Genomic DNA, 16229 nt, shown 5'->3' on the forward strand with positions numbered 1-16229 from the left:
TTTTTCTATTTTTCCCTGATATTACTTTAGTCACTAATGCCCTATTACCTTTATTAATCTTTCTGTCCCTTCCTGACCCACTCTGCTTATATATACCCAGATCACTACTCTGCTCTACAGCCTTGTCATTTCTCTTGCTGCTTTTGAATATACCCTTTCCTGAATCCTCCCACCCACACTTCATTCGTTTAAAGCCCTGCCTACCACTCTAGTTATTCGATTCACCAGGACATTGGTCCCAGCCCGGTTTAAGGGGCGTCCATCCCCACGGAACAGCTCCCTCTTTCCCCAGTACTGGTGCCAGTGCCGCATGAATTGAAACCCCTGCCTCGCACACCACTCTTTGAGCCATGCATTTAACCTGAGATTATTAATTGTGAGGTTCTGCATTTTAATTTCGACCCTAGCTCCTCAAACGCTCTCAGCAGAACCTCATTCCTAGTTCTACCTATGTCGTTGGTTCCTACATGCACCACGACAACTGGGTCCTCCCACTCCAAGTTCTTCTCCAGCCGCGAGGAGACATCCTTTACCCTGGCACCAGGCAGGCAACACAACCTTCGGAACTCCCGGTTGCAGCTGCAGAGAACAGTATCTATCCCTCTGTCTATACTGTCCCCTACCACTACCATTGTAGGAATTAACGAATGCCAACGAATAACGGAGATTGACACAAGAGAACAACTAAACAGGTCTTTACTCAACGGAGATGCCACGAGGGCTGCCTGGGCAGTCCCGTGGTTTGCGACGTGACATCATCGCGTTTGCCCGCGTTTTCCCACGCTCTTAAAGGGGCCACGCCCCGTACATGCAAACTCTATATACAAAACACAGTAATGCCTAACACAATGGTACAGGTTTAGGCTGGTGTTAGAACATCGTTAAAGAGAATTATATACAGTTAGCCAGAGTCATTCAGTGGTTCTGCCACATACGCCCCCCCAGAATTCGCTTTAACGGACAAAGTCAAACGGTGAGGGGGTCTGACGAGCCTGTCAGAACGACTCCTGTACTCTCGAGGCAGAGGCTGTTGGTTGGCTGGCGGTCTGTTGCACTCGGTCTGCCATAATGACGATGGGTGGCCGACCCCGTCTCGGCGGTTGTGCTGTCTCGATGGGGCGGTCGAGGTCTGAATGTGCTGGCTTTAAGCGGTCGACCGAAATGTGGTCCGGTTTACCACCGACATCTACCGTGAAGGTTTTGTCCCCTGCTTCAAACACGCGGAAGGGACCGGTATATGGGGCCTTGAGCAGATCTCTATGTGCGTCATGGCAAATAAAAACGTATTCAGCCTTGTGAAGCTCCGTGGGAACGTGTGACCTCTGCAGCCCGTGGTGCGAAGTGGGCACCGGTGTGAAACATCTGGCCGCCTCTTGGTGACTAGCAAGCTGGGCAGACGCGGACCATGGCTCCGTCGATATTGGTAGGAAGTCCCCTGGGACTCGCAGCGGCTGACCATACACAAGCTCCGCTGATGAAGAGTGAAGGTCTTCTTTGGGGGCCGTGCGAAGGCCCAACAGTGTAGTGATCAATAGCATGTCATTCTATAGTGGACACTAGGTGGAGCCGTAGAGCCGTATATAGCTGTATGTATAAGACTACACTACCCAGCTATATATTATATTAAGACTACATTACCCATGAGGCTAGGCTACCCACAAGGCAGCAGTCAAGATGGAAGCCTCTACAAGATGCTGTACAAGTCCACATGTGCTCAATAAAAATGTCTAGCAAAAGCTAGCTGTGTTCATAATAAGAATGTCTAGTTATTAATGAACATAACAAATAGGACCCACGGTAGCTTGTCTGCCCATCCAGCATCCTGGAGGCTGGCCCTCAAGGCGGCTTTCATTGACCTGTGGAAGCGTTCACAGAGGCCATTCGCCTGTGGGTGGTAGGCTGTGGTGCGGTGTAATTTGACACCGAGTCCTTGGGCCACTGCATTCCAGAGTTCGGAGGAAAACTGAGGTCCCCTGTCTGACGAAATATCTGCGGGCACTCCGAAACGGGCGATCCAGGAGGAAATGAACACCCTGGCCACGTCCGCCGAAGTAGTGGATGACAGGGGGACCGCCTCCGGCCATCTGGTGGTGCGGTCAACCATGGTCAGGATGTGTGTAAAACCATGGGAGGGTGGGATTGGTCCTACCAGGTCCACGTTGACATGGTCAAAACATCACTCCGGAACTGTGAAGGTGGCCAACGGAGCTTTGATGTGGCGCTGTACCTTGGCCTTTTGGCAGACCACGCAGGTGTTGGCCCAGTCGCGGACATCTTCATGCATGCCATGCCATACAAATTTTGCTGACATCAGTTTCTGAGAGGCCTTCATTCCTGGGTGTGACAACCCATGTATGGCGTCGAACACTTTGCAGCGCCAGACGACCGGCACGACAGGGCGAGGATCCTGTACGGAGACGTCACACAACAGCGTGGTACCTGCCAAATGGAACTGGACATCGGCCAACTGGAGGCCAGTGATGGCCGTTCTGTAAGCTTGGACTTCCGGGTCTGAGGCTTGGTCCGCTGCCATGAGGGCGTAGTCGATGCCCAAATGAACCGTATTGACGATCGCGCGGGAGAGGCAGTCTGCCACCAGGTTGTCCTTACCGGCCATGTGCTGTATATCCGTGGTGAATTCAGATATGTAGGTCAGTTGACGCGGCTGTCGGGCTGACCACGGTTCGGTGGTCTTGGCCATTGCAAAGGTTAGCGGCTTATGGTCCACAAAGGCGGTGAAAGGACGTCCTTCCAGTAGGAACCGAATATGGCGGATGGCCAGAAAAGGGCGAGCAACTCCCGGTCGAACGTGCTGTATGCTCTTTCGTTCTGCCGTAGTTGACGGCTGAAGAATGCCAATGGCTGCCACGTCCTGTTCACCCACTGCTGTTGCACGGCACCGACTGCGTAGTCCGACGTGTCGGTGGTGAGGGCGATGCTGGCTCCTGGCAGCGGGTGCGCCAGCATAGTCGCGTTGGCTAAGGCGCTTTTGGTGTCGGTGAACGCTCGGGCCATGTCATCCGTCCAGTCTACCGGGTTCTTGCCAGTCTTGCCCTTGATCGCCTCGTACAGGGGCTGCATGAGTAGTGCTGCCTTAGGCCAGAAAAGTTTACCATGCCTAGGAATTCCTGCAGGGCCTTTACGTTCTGCGGGCATGGAAAGGATGTCACCGCCTCTACTTTCGAAGGTAAAGGAACCGTTCCCTCTGAGGTGATGCAATGCCCCAGGAAGTCAATTTGGTGCAGGCCAAACTGACACTTGGCCGGGTTGATAATCAGGCCGTGTTGGCTGAGGCGTCGAAAAAGGGTGCGTAGGTGACAGGTATGTTCTTCCTTAGTAGGACTGGCAGTTAGAATATCATCCAGGTAGATGAAGAGGAACTTGAGGTCCCGCAGCACGGAGTCCATCAGGCGTTGGAAAGCCTGGGTGGCGTTCTTTAACCCAAACGGCATTCGTAAAGACTCGAAGAGGCCGAATGGGGTGATGACTGCGGTCTTCTGGATGTCCTGTGGATGAACTGGGACCTGGTGGTAGCCCCGTACTAGGTCGACTTTTGAGAACACGGTGTTCCCTGCCAAATGGGCAGAGAAACCCTGGGTGTGGGGGATCGGGTACCGATCAGGAGTGGTGGTGTTGTTGAGGCGTCGATAGTCGCCGCATGGCCGCCATCCGCCGCCAGGCTTCGGGACGATATGGAGGGGTGAAGACCAGGGACTATTCGACCGGCGAATAATCCCTAACCGTTCCATGGTTGTGAACTCCGCCTTTGCGACCGCCAGCTTGCCAGGTTCCAGGCGCCGGGCCCACGCGTAGACCGGATGGCCGTTGGTGGTGATGTGGTCTTCCACACCATGTTTCGTGGCTGTGGAGGAGAACGTGGGTCTTGTCAGGTCGGGGAATTCGCCGAGCAGGCGACTGAACTCATCAGGAGTCGGGAACGCACAGGAGACGGTGCGTGATGTAGTGTTACTGCAGTAACACGGAAGAGAATTAAAAGTTGCTGCGTTGATCAGCCGCCGGCTCCTAACGTCGACCAGGAGGCTGTTAGCGCACAGGAAATCCGCGCCGAGGATGAGCTGGGAAACTCTGGCCGTAACAAACCCCCAGTGAAAACGTTGCCCCCCCGAGGCACACCTCCACTCGCCGTCTGCCGAAGGTCCGAATTGTTCTGCCATTGGCCGCTTCAAGGGCGGGGCCGTGATTCCCGTCTGCACATCGAGGGCGAACGCGGGTAAAATGCTGCACTGCGCCCCAGTGTCGCACAGAAAACGACGACCGGAGAGAGTATCAGTGATGAACAGCAATTTTCCCACATTGCTGATCGCAATCACGGCCACGGGGTGCCCGTTAGACCCGTTCCTCGGTGGTCGCAGTGTCAGTTGTTGTTTGTATTTTTGGGGAAAACTGCAGGGAGGGCGGCAACGCTTCACCTTCGCGCCGAACTGCGCGTGGTAGAAACACAGCCCAGCAGGCTGACGAGCTGGGGCGGCGTCTGCGGGGATGGGTGCCTCGTGGCGGCACAGTACTGCCGAGTTGCAGCGAAAATTTTGTCAGCCTCCGCAGCGAGTGTTGCGCAGTCTTCAATTTCAGATCTGGCCAGGGCAGCTTGTACCTGTTCAGACAGTTGGCTGAGGAAAATCTCGCGGAATAGGAAACCTTCCCGTTCTGAGCCCAGGAGTGTGAGCGTTTGGCTCATCAACTCTGAAGGCTTGGAGTCCCCGAGCCCGGGCATAGCGAGTAATCGACGGGCGCGCTCCGATTTTGTGAGTCCGAAAACCTGCAGTAACCGCGCTTTGAGGGTTTCATACTTACGCTCCGTTGGGGGGTTTTCGAGGAGGCTGACAATCCGAGAGGCAGTAGAGCTGTCGAGTGCAGAGACCACATAAAGGTACTTGGCCTGATCCGCATCGATGTTCCTCAGGGCGAACTGGGCCTCGACCTGAATAAACCACGAGGGCGCTTGCTGCTCCCGGAACTGCGGTAGCTTTAGCGAAACAATGTTTGTTTCCATGCTGTGCTCTACTTATGTGAAAACGTTCACAAAAAACGGGGTCACCAATGTAGGAATTAACGAATTCCAACGAATAACGGAGATCGACACAAGAGTACAACTAAACAGGTCTTTACTCAACAGAGATGCTACGAGGACTGCCTGGGCAGCCCCGTGGTTTGCGTCGTGACGTCATCGCATTTGCCCGCGTTTTCCCGCGCTCTTAAAGGGGCTATGCCCCGTACATGCAAACTCTATATACAAAACACAGTAATGCCTAACACAATGGTATCGGTTTAGGCTGGTGTTAGAACATCGTTAAAGAGAATTATATACATTTAGCCAGAGTCATTCAGTGGTTCTGCCACACCACATTCCTTTTCACTCCCCCCACTTGAATGGCCTCCTGTACCACAGTGCTATGGTCAGTTTGCTCATCCACCCTGCAGTCCTTGTTCTCATCCCCACAGGTAGCAAGAATCTCATACCTGTTGGTCAAAGTCAAGGGCCGAGTCTCCTCCATCAATAAATACTGGGTCCCCATACCTTCCTGATTCGCAGTCACTCTCTCCTGTCCCTGACCACTGAGGAACTCTAAAGTACAACTTAACCTAAGGGGTGTGACTGCCTCCTGGAACAAAGTGTCCTGGTAACTCTCCCCCTCCCTGATGCCCCGCAATGTCTGCACCTTGTAGTCCAGCTCAACAACTCTGAGCTGAAGTTCCTCAAGCTGCAGACACTTAAGCTTAAAAGGGCTTCAGAGACCCAGGTAAGGCCTCAGACCGCGGGTATCGGCAGGAGGCACTAGCGGGAAGCTTAAAAAGGCTTCAGAGACCCAGGTAAGGCGTACCAATCTCCAGTCTCCGAAGTCAGAGGGAAGGAGAGAGGTAAAAAGTAATCCAAGTGTGACGTCACCAGAAAGCGGGTAAGTGATTGGTTGGTAAGTATTTCTCTCTTTTTTAAGCTTAAACTCTGTGGTTTATAGTTTCTAAGGTGCGATATTCATCATCTAGAATCGGGGCAGTGGGTATTTAAAAATAATATTAATAAATTTAATTAATTACATAGAATGGGAGATCAGGTGATGTGTTGCTGCTGCAATATGTGGCAGCTATTGGACACCATTGATGCTCACGGTGATCATATTTGCAGTAAGTGTTGGCTGCTCGAGGAATTCCGGCTCCGTGTTGAAGAGCTGGAGTCCGAGCTTCAAACACTGAGACACATCAGGGAGGGGGAGAGTTACCTGGACTCTGTGTATCACGAGGTAGTCACACCAATTAGATTAATTAATTCAGATGTAATCCGTGGCCAGGGTCAGGGTGGTGTGACTAGAAGTGAGGCAGGTACGGGGATCCAGGAGGTAGTGTTGGAGGAGCCGCAGCCCTTGCTCTTGTCCAACAGGTTTGAGGCTCTTACTCCCTGTGAGGATGGGAACAGGGACTGCGGGGAGGATGAGCAACCTGGCCACAGCACCGTGGAGTGGGGGGCCATTCAAGTGGAGGGAGTTAAAAGAAATGTTGTAGTGGTAGGGGATAGTATCGTTAGGGGGATAGATAGAGTTCTTTGCAGCCGAGAGCGAGAGTCCCGAAGGCTGTGTTGCCTGCCCGGTGCCAGGGTTAAGGACATCTCCTCTGGACTGGAGAGAAACTTGGAGTGGGAGGGGGAGGATCCAGTTGTCGTGGTCCATGTTGGTACCAACGACATAGGTAGGACAAGGAAGGAGGTTCTGGTGAGGGAGTTTGAGCAGCTAGGGGCCAAATTAAAAAGCAGAGCCACAAGGGTAATAATCTCTGGATTACTACCTGAGCCACGTGCAAATTTGGCTCAGGTAAATAAAATGAGAGAGTTAAATGCATGGCTCAAAGACTGGTGTGGGAGAAATGGGTTTTGCTTCCTGGGACACTGGCATCAGTACTGGGACAGGAAAGAGCTGTTCTGTTGGGACGGACTTCACTTGGCCAGTGCTGGGACTAGAATCCTGGCGAATCGAATAACTAGGGCTGTAGAGAGGGCTTTAAACTAATTAGTGGGGGGGAGGTTTTAAGAGAGCGAAAAATAAAAATGACAGCGGAGAAGGCAATAGAGCAAGGTAGCAGTGGGGGAATTAAAAACCAAAGCATGCCAGGAAGGGACAGAAGTATAATGATAAAGGTAAAGTAGTAAAAGGGGTAAAAGCAGGAATAAATTGTCACAAAACATATTTGAAAGTTCTTTATCTGAATGCACGCAGCATTCGTAACAAAATTAACGAGTTGACGGTGCAAATAACTACACATGGGTATGATCTGGTGGTCATTACGGAAACATGGCTGCAAGATAATCATGACTGGGAACTAAACATACAAGGGTATTTGACAATTAGGAAGGACAGACAGGAAGGAAAGGGAGGTGGGGTGGCTGTGTTAATAAAGGATGGAATCACTGCAATAGTCAGAAATGATATTGGGTCAAAGGATCAGGATAGTGAAACAGTTTGGGTGGAGATAAGGAATAATAAGGGAAAAAAGTCACTAGTGGGCATAGTCTATAGGCCTCCTAACAGTTGCAACTCTGTTGGTCGGAATATAAATCAGGAAATAGTTGGGGCTTGTAATAAGGGAACAGCTATAATCATGGGGGATTTTAACTTTCATATTGACTGGACTAATCAAATTGGGCATGGCAGCATTGAGGAAGAGTTCATAGAGTGTATTAGAGATGGGTTCCTTGAGCAGTATGTAACTGAACCAACCAGGGGGCAGGCAATCTTAGATCTGGTCCTGTGTAATGAGACAGGATTAATAAAAAATGTCCTAGTAAAGGATCCCCTTGGAATGAGTGACCATAATATGGCTGAATTCCAAATTCAGTTTGGAGGGTGAGAGAGTTGGATCTCAAACCAGCGTACTAAGCTTAAATAAAGGAAACTATGAAGGTATGAGAGTAGAATTGACTAAAGTGGACTGGGAGAACAGATTAAAGTGTAAGATGGTACAAGAGCAGTGGTCTACATTCAAGGAGATATTTCACACCTTTCAAGATAAATATATTCCACTGAGGAAAAAGGGGAGTAAAAGAAAAGACAGCCATCCGTGGCTTAGTAAAGTAATGAAGGATAGTATTCGACTGAAAACAAGGGCATATAAATTAGCCAAATCTAGTGGGAGGGTAGAAGATTGGGAAGCATTTAAAAGCCAGCAAACAATAACTAAAAGATTAATTAAGAAAGGGAAGATAGATGATGAAAGTAAACTAGCAAAAAATATGAAAACAGATAGCAAGAGTTTCTACAGCTATATAAAAAGAAAAAGGGTGGCTAAAGTGAATGTTGGTCCCTTAGAGGATGGGACTGGGAAACTAGTGGTGGGGAACATGGCGATGGCAAAGACGCTGAACAAATATTTTGTATCAGTCTTTACAGTAGAGGACACTAAAAATATCCCAACACTGGACAAACAGGGGGCAATGGGGTGGGAGGAGCTAAACATGATTAAAATCACTAAGGAGATGGTACTCAGTAAAATAGTGGGACTTAAGGCGGATAAATCCCCCGGACCTGATGGCCTACATCCTAGGGTCTTGAGAGAAGTGGCGGTAGGGATTGTGGATGCATTGGTGATCATTTTCCAGAACTCCCTGGACTCAGGAAAGGTCCCGACAGATTGGAAAACTGCTAATGTAACACCCTTATTTAAGAAGGGAAGTAGACAAAAAGCTGGAAACTATAGACCAGTTAGCCTAACATCTGTGGTTGGCAAAATGTTGGAGTCCATTAATAAAGAAACAGTAACAGAGCATTTGGATAAACATAATTTAATAGGACAGAGTCAGCATGGTTTTACGAAGGGGAAGTCATGTTTGACAAATTTGCTCGAATTCTTTGAGGATGTAACATACAGGGTGGATAAAGGGGAACCAGTGGATGTAGTGTATTTGGACTTCCAAAAGGCATTTGACAAGGTTCCACACAAAAGATTACTGATCAAGATAAAAAATCACGGGATTGGGGGTAATATACTGGCATGGGTGGAAGATTGGCTATCTAACAGAAAACAAAGAGTTGGGATAAATGGTTCGTTCTCGGGCTGGCAATCAGTAACTGGTGGTGTTCCGCAGGGGTCAGTGCTGGGACCCCAACTCTTTACAATCTATATTAACGATTTGGAGGAAGGGACCGAGTGCAACATATCCAAGTTTGCCGACGATACAAAGATGGGAGGGAAAGCAGTGAGTGAGGAGGACATAAAAAACCTGCAAAAGGACATAGACAGGCTAAGTGAGTGGGCAGAGATTTGGCAGATGCAATATAATGTTGGAAAGTGTGAGGTTATGCACTTTGGCAGAAAAAAAATCAAAGAGCAAGTTATTATCTAAATGGAGAGAAACTGCAAAGTGCTACAGTACAAAGGGATCTGGGGGTCCTGGTGCATGAAACGCAAAAAGTTAGTATGCAGGTAATCAGGAAGGCCAATGGAATCTTAGCTTTTATTGCAAGGGGGATGGAGTATAAAAACAGGGAAGTCTTGCTGCAGTTATACAGGGTATTGGTGAGGCCACACCTGGAATACTGCGTGCAGTTTTGGTTTCCATATTTAAGAAAAGATATACTTGCTCTCGAGGTGGTTCAGAGAAGGTTCACTCAGTTGATTCCAGAGATGAGGGGGTTGACGTATGAGGAAAGGTTGAGTAGTTTGGGACTCTACTCATTGGAGTTCAGAAGAATGAGAAGCGATCTTATCGAAACATATAAGATTGTGAGGGGGCTTGATCGGGTGGATGCGGTGAGGATGTTTCCACTGATGGGTGAGATTAGAACTAGGGGGCATAATCTTAGAATAAGGGGCAGCCCTTTCAAAACTGAGATGAGGAGAAACTTCTTCACTCAGAGGGTAGTAAATCTATGGAATTTGCTACCCCAGAGAGCTGTGGAAGCTGCAACATTAAATAAATTTAAAATGGAGATAGACATTTTCCTAGCAGATAAGGGAATTAGGGGTTATGGGGAGAGGGCAGGGAAGTAGACGTGAGTCTAGATTCAGATCAGCCATGATCCTATTGAATGGCGGAGCAGGCCCGAGGGGCCATCTGGCCTACTCCTGGCTCCTACTTCTTATGTTCTTATGTTCTTATGTGTTTGCTCGGGATCTCACTGGTCTCTACAAAGTCCCATATGCTGCAGTTATGGCACACCACCTGCCCTGCCATGTCTATCTAACCTTCTTTATTTGTTTGATTAGTTATTTAATTATTTTTTTTAACCAATTATTTTAGTTTAATTACTTAAATGGTTTATCTAGTTTCTTAGTTAGCTTAGAGACTAAAAAAAACTAGTACTCACCAACCAATCACTTACCTGCTGTCCTGTGATGTCACTCCTCAATTTCTTTTCTCTCTCCTCCGCTCTTTATTCCCCTGGCTCCACTCTGTCCCCGACCAGGTCCGCTCTCGCCGCTGCTCTCGATGAGTTTGAGCCTCTCTCTCCTCCGCTCTTTATTCCCCTGGCTCCACTCTGTCCCTGACCAAGTCCGCTCTCGCCGTTGCTCTCAATCCTCTTATCAAACAAAATGTTAAGCCACATAAGGAGATATTAGGACAGGAAAGAGGCAGGTTTTGTGGATCATCTTCAAAAGAAGGAGAGATAGGTTGAGAGGTAGACAGGTTTAGGGAGGGAATTCCAGAGCTTAGGGCCTAGGCGGCTGAAGACACAGCCACCAATGGTGGAGCAATTAAAATCGGGGATGTGCAAAGGCCAGAATTGGAGGAGCACAGAGCGGAGGGTTGTAGGGCTGAAGGAGGTTACAGAGATAGGGAGGGGCAAAGCCATGGATGGATTTGAAAACAAGGATGAAATTTTAAAATTGAGGGAGACCAGGAGCCAATGTAGTGTTTGATAGCTTGCCGGTGCTTTTTCAGAAATCATGTTGAATGATATTGTACAACAGTCACCGAGAGATCCAACTGCTTCTGGACCCTCAATTGTATCTAGGTCATTCACATGAATCAACAGACAGCAGTACATAGAAGTTTGTTGCAATCTGATTATTCCATGGTCTTGCATTTATTTTTGGAAGAGAAGCCCCAAAGTTACCCAAGTTGTCGATGATTTACGATTTGTCTCAAAAGTGGTTATAAAATTATTGCAGACTGGCAAAATTCTTGAAATAATCTCCTTTGCATATCTTGTGCTAGATGTGTCATTAAAATGTTAACTTAAGGCAGAAAAATAAAGAATAATTGTTGTACTAAGATATTAAAATATCATCGTTCTAGGCCACAAAGCTTCTTTCATTTTGGCTTTCAAAAGCTTTGCAGCACATTCTGAAGTACTGCTGTGCCAGTGGAAGTACGGAACCAACATGGAGCAAGATGATTAATGTGAGCCTTGGTTTCCAGATATAACACAGGTCATAATGATCACAAGGTCACACACCACTTGCAAATAAGATTTTATTTGCAGGAAATGTTCATCAAAATGCCATGGGTGTATGAAAGAACTGTGACAACTCTATTGATTTTTTTTCCCCATTTGGTACATCATGTGACACAGGCCGTGTGTTCTGTGAAAAATACCAGCTAGACCACGAATAACCACACAACGCTGTTAAAGGGCAGCAGCCTTTTAAACATTTTTTGTTCATTGCAAATCAATGAAATAGTTACTAATTTGGTGTCTTGTTCAAATTTGTACAGTAATATTGTGCTAACATAGATAGATTGTAAGGGGAGGGATATCCCTCCACAATCTCACCCAACTTCAGGTAGCATTGTGATGGAAATGGGGCCTACCGCTACTTCACCAGCCCGACCAGGATTTCCTTCTCCCACCCTCATCGGGACTGCTGCTGTCCAATCCTTTCCTGCCCGCCATATGCAAATGTCAGTGACGGGTGGTGTGGAGCGGTGGCGGGGGGGGGGGGTGCGGCGGGAGCGCGCAAGGACCACGTCCTCGGCAGGCTTTCCTTGCATTCACCTGTGTTTCTGATATTTCCTGGGACTGTCATAGGGAAGGTGGCAGTGGGACCTGGGAAGCAACAGTAACAGCCCTGAGGTGCCTCTGTGGAAGGAGAGGCGTTATAGCAGCCCCTCCTTTTACTCCAGTCAGCCCCAGACACTTACTTGCTGAAGGCACCCGTCTTGGCCCAGGCTTTCAGTAGGATATCACCTGTAATCTTCTGCCCTTTGAAGATCCCTTGCTGGATCTTCTGGTGCTGCAGCACCATTCCCGCTGCAGAATTGTCAAGATTCCTTGCCTTTGCATTGGCAGGCTCTTGCTTGACTGAGTGAATCCTGCCAGGAGAAAAATCGGGTAAGGGCAGGACCAAGCTTAAGTCTGATGCTTCCAGAAGTGAATAGTCCTCTGCAGTTCACTGTCTAGGCTTATGCATGAAAAATATCCACTTGGGTGAAGCTCCAGTTGGTGGGGTGGGGCAGGTGAGGAGTGGTGGCACAATCTTCCAGGACAGCAGGGGAAAGAAGATAAAATTAACATTTTGAAAGCGATTGGTTATGTTATACTGTGTTTGGGCAAGTCATTGTGCTACTACTTCTACTAAAAACTAACAACCATCAACATTACATTTATATAGCACCTTTAATGTAGGAAAGCTCAGGAATTGTGCCCTTGGATTTGAAAGTTGCAAATTTAAGATGGGAGGGAGGGGCAAACTAACTAATTACAGACCCGTCAGACCCGTCAGTTTAACATCAGTTGTGGAAAGGTTACTGGAGTGACTGAGCATTTGGACGAGTATGAGCTGATCAAGAGAGCGAGCATGGATTGTGAAGGGTAGGCCATGTCTGACTATTCAAGTTGAACTTTTGAGGCGGTCAATGGTGGCTAGAATGTTGTCCATATGGACTTTCAGAAGACATTTCATATAGTTCTGCACAAGAGATTATCAAAAATGAAATCACACTGTATTAAAGATCATTTTGTGATTGGGTTGCTAATTGGTTTATAGAGAGTAGGTATAAAGGGAACATTCTCTGATTGCTGGGATGTTCCCAAGAGATCTGTTCTGGGCCTTCATCTTATCACCATATACATTAATGACCTGGATGAAGGAAGAGAGAATTGTGCACAGGTACAAAAAGTAATCAAAAAAGCTAATGTAAAATTGGTCTATATCTCAAAGGGCTTGGAATAGAAAAGTGATGTTTCAGTTGTGCAGCGCCTTGATCAGACCCCATCTGCAGAGTTACATTGAGATTCGAGCACCTCACCTCATTATTGATCTTGGAAGAGGTATAGGGCAGATTCACCAAATTATACCAGGGCTTAAAAACGATAACATTTATGCAGAGCGCTTGCATAAACTTCATTTATATTCCCTTGAGTTTAGAAGGCTGAGGGTGATCTAATCAAAGGGGCGATTTTAACTCACCTCACCTAGCAGGAGCAGGGCAACCGCGCAGTTAAAATCTGAAAACTTATCGTTCTATTCCTGCTCCATTCCTGCCTGCAGCAGTGTTAACTGGGCCCTTTCTTTAGGTGGCCAAGGTGCCTACCTGATTCAGGCAGGAGCCTCATTAATACATCTAAATTGTGGTTCTATGATGACACCGGATAAGCTGAATTTTTTCATGGGGTCCTTGGCAGCCTGGTCATTTAAAGGTGAATGTGTCTGTGGAGAGCTAATGGAGCACTCATCTCTGCTACTGTTGTGAAGGGAAAAAGCCTCTGAAGCACACACATCAGCTACTCCACTGGTACTGGGAATAGTATTCTCATTGCCAGCCAACACTGGGAGAACAGATCTCACAGATCAGAAAGATCCTTAAATTCTGACAATCAACTAAATATCTTTTAGTCCCAAAAAAATGCTGCCCTCTATAGTTGATTGAGTTGACTACTTTGCCTGGATCTCTTATGAAACAGAGAAAAGTTCTCAGATCCTCCTATTAGTTGAGCCCTTCCTGGATGTTGGTGCAGAGCAAGGCAGTGGACTCCCCCATAGCAACATATTTTTAAGCTGGAGGAACAAATAGCCCCAATTTTGCAATCTTGATGAAGTGCAGGCGCAACGCTGCTGGTAGCATGGGATTGCGCTGTGCCACATTTTGCATTCCACGACCCATTTGACTAGGGTACCTCTGGATGAAAAGTCTTTTGCAGGCAGCTGGGCCTGCTGACTGGCTGCCAGTCACAAAGTCTGGTCAGCCAGCAGTATTTAACAGAATGATGCTCACCCTTGATGGGGATGACCATTTCTTTTTTTATTCTGAAGCAGCATTACTTTGATGATACATGGCTGCAAGGAGCAACATGGACAAGACTTCCCCTTTCACTAATAACGCCCTGGAGGGCCTGCTGTGGGTAGTGCAGCAAAGGAGGCAGGCCCCTTTTGGGGCAGAAAGCCACCCTCCTGCAAAGGCAGCAGCACAAACTACATAGGAAAAAAATGGTGAAGCAGACCAACACAGTCTCCTGGGTCGGGATTACAGTTTGTCAGTTATTACTTTTAAATGGCTATTTAGCTGTTTGAGAAGTGTGAAAGGAGCATTCTGACATGTCTGTAGTGATTACCCAATTTTCTTTAGGTCCTGCTAATGGATTTGTATCGCGTAAAGTCAACAACATAATTGCGCACCTGCCATTTTTATTTACATCTAATAAAACCAATGAAAAAGTGCAATTATTTTTAATCAAGAAGCAATAAATCTACTTACAAGGAGAGCACGGAAGACATTAGGATGGAATGGGGGCAGATACTTGAACTATCAGCCATTAATGAACTTTAGGCAGCTTTCTGGCAGAAACAGCACTCACAATCACAGCTCTAAAGCCTGCCAGACATGTATACAGAGAAATTATCAGGAAAAAAATGAAAACCCACTAAAGCAACAATATAATTTTGTAGGCAGAAGTATCTGGACACTTACATTATAAGCAATGTTCCCTTTAATTTTCCCATTCAAAACACCGCGCATGCACAGTTTTTCCCATTTAAAATCCAGTGAGCACTCCAGAGCTCTGCGCAGCCACGCAGCTTAAAGGGTACATTGATTATAAGGTCAGTTTAGCAAGGGTGGGAGCTCAAATTGCTGAATCGTATATAAATACACATTGTTGTTGTTGTTGTTGTTGTTGTAAAGCTCCACATGCCGATTTGTACTATTCCCAATTTTCCTCCAATGAGTAAGTATTTTTTGTGAGCATGTTGGCATCCAGTGTGGTGTTTATTACCCAAAATCAGGTCAATGCATGATATTTAGTCCCTCACACAATTTGAGAGTCTTCCTTTCCCAAAGTATTGCTCACCCACATATAATGGGTACAAGTGTGTTTTAGTGGCCTGACATCGGCTTCTTAAAGTTGTGATTAGATTCTCAGTCTGAACTTTTTTTTGATATATTATCAAGATTTATCTACATTTTCTCCGGTGCATTATCTTTTGTTGTTAATAACCAATTTTTTTGCATTGCAGGACTTTTATTTACAACCCCTTTTCTATAATAGCCTTGCTTCCACCTGCTATTTCACTTGTAGTGAACAAAATGGCAGGATGAAAATTCCTTTGGATTTCCAAAGCCACTCCTAGATTTGGACGAACTCCCAAGGGACAAGAAACAGGTGTGATTACACTTTAGGTGTTATATATGCACCAGTCATTATTTTTTCACTTGCATGTACAGATGCAGACAGTCCCTCTTGTGTAGCAGAGACTTGTTTTGGTATCTCCACTTCATAATGGAGGCTGTCACAGAGTTAAGCCATCTCTTAGAGGTCAACTTGCAGACAACCCCCATTGCAAAGATGGCTCTTCTGTGCTTATAAAGGTCACTATAGCATTAAACTTTTATGCCACCAGATCCTTCAAAGGCACTACTGGAAATGTATTCTAAGTTAGTTAGGCAGCTGTCGACAGATGCATCAAGGACACGAGAGGCCTTGTTTGCAAGCAGAAGCACATTTATCACTTTCCCTGTGGAAATGAGTCACTAGTTCAACAAGGCATAGAACATAGTCAGTTTGCAGAACTCCCTAGAGTACAGGGCATTGTAGAAGACAACCATGTGAGCAATTGGACTGCTCATTCCAACCCCATAAACTAGATTAACTGAAAAGTCTTCTGTAGTGTATGTGCTTTAAGTCAGAACTACTTTTTACAGCTACTGTATACTGTAGTACCGGCAGTAACCACAGCGGTATATAAGCTGTGCGCATGCCTCTGTACCCCAGTCTAGAAATTACCCTCCTCCAGTAAAAACCTGTTATTTGTTTATGTACAGCATCCGTGTAATTATTTATCCATGG

Source organism: Somniosus microcephalus, chromosome 1 (assembly GCF_052327205.1).
Source record: "Somniosus microcephalus isolate GS21.2 chromosome 1, FLI_Smic_1.0, whole genome shotgun sequence".
In the NCBI taxonomy this organism is placed as follows: Eukaryota; Metazoa; Chordata; class Chondrichthyes; order Squaliformes; family Somniosidae; genus Somniosus; species Somniosus microcephalus.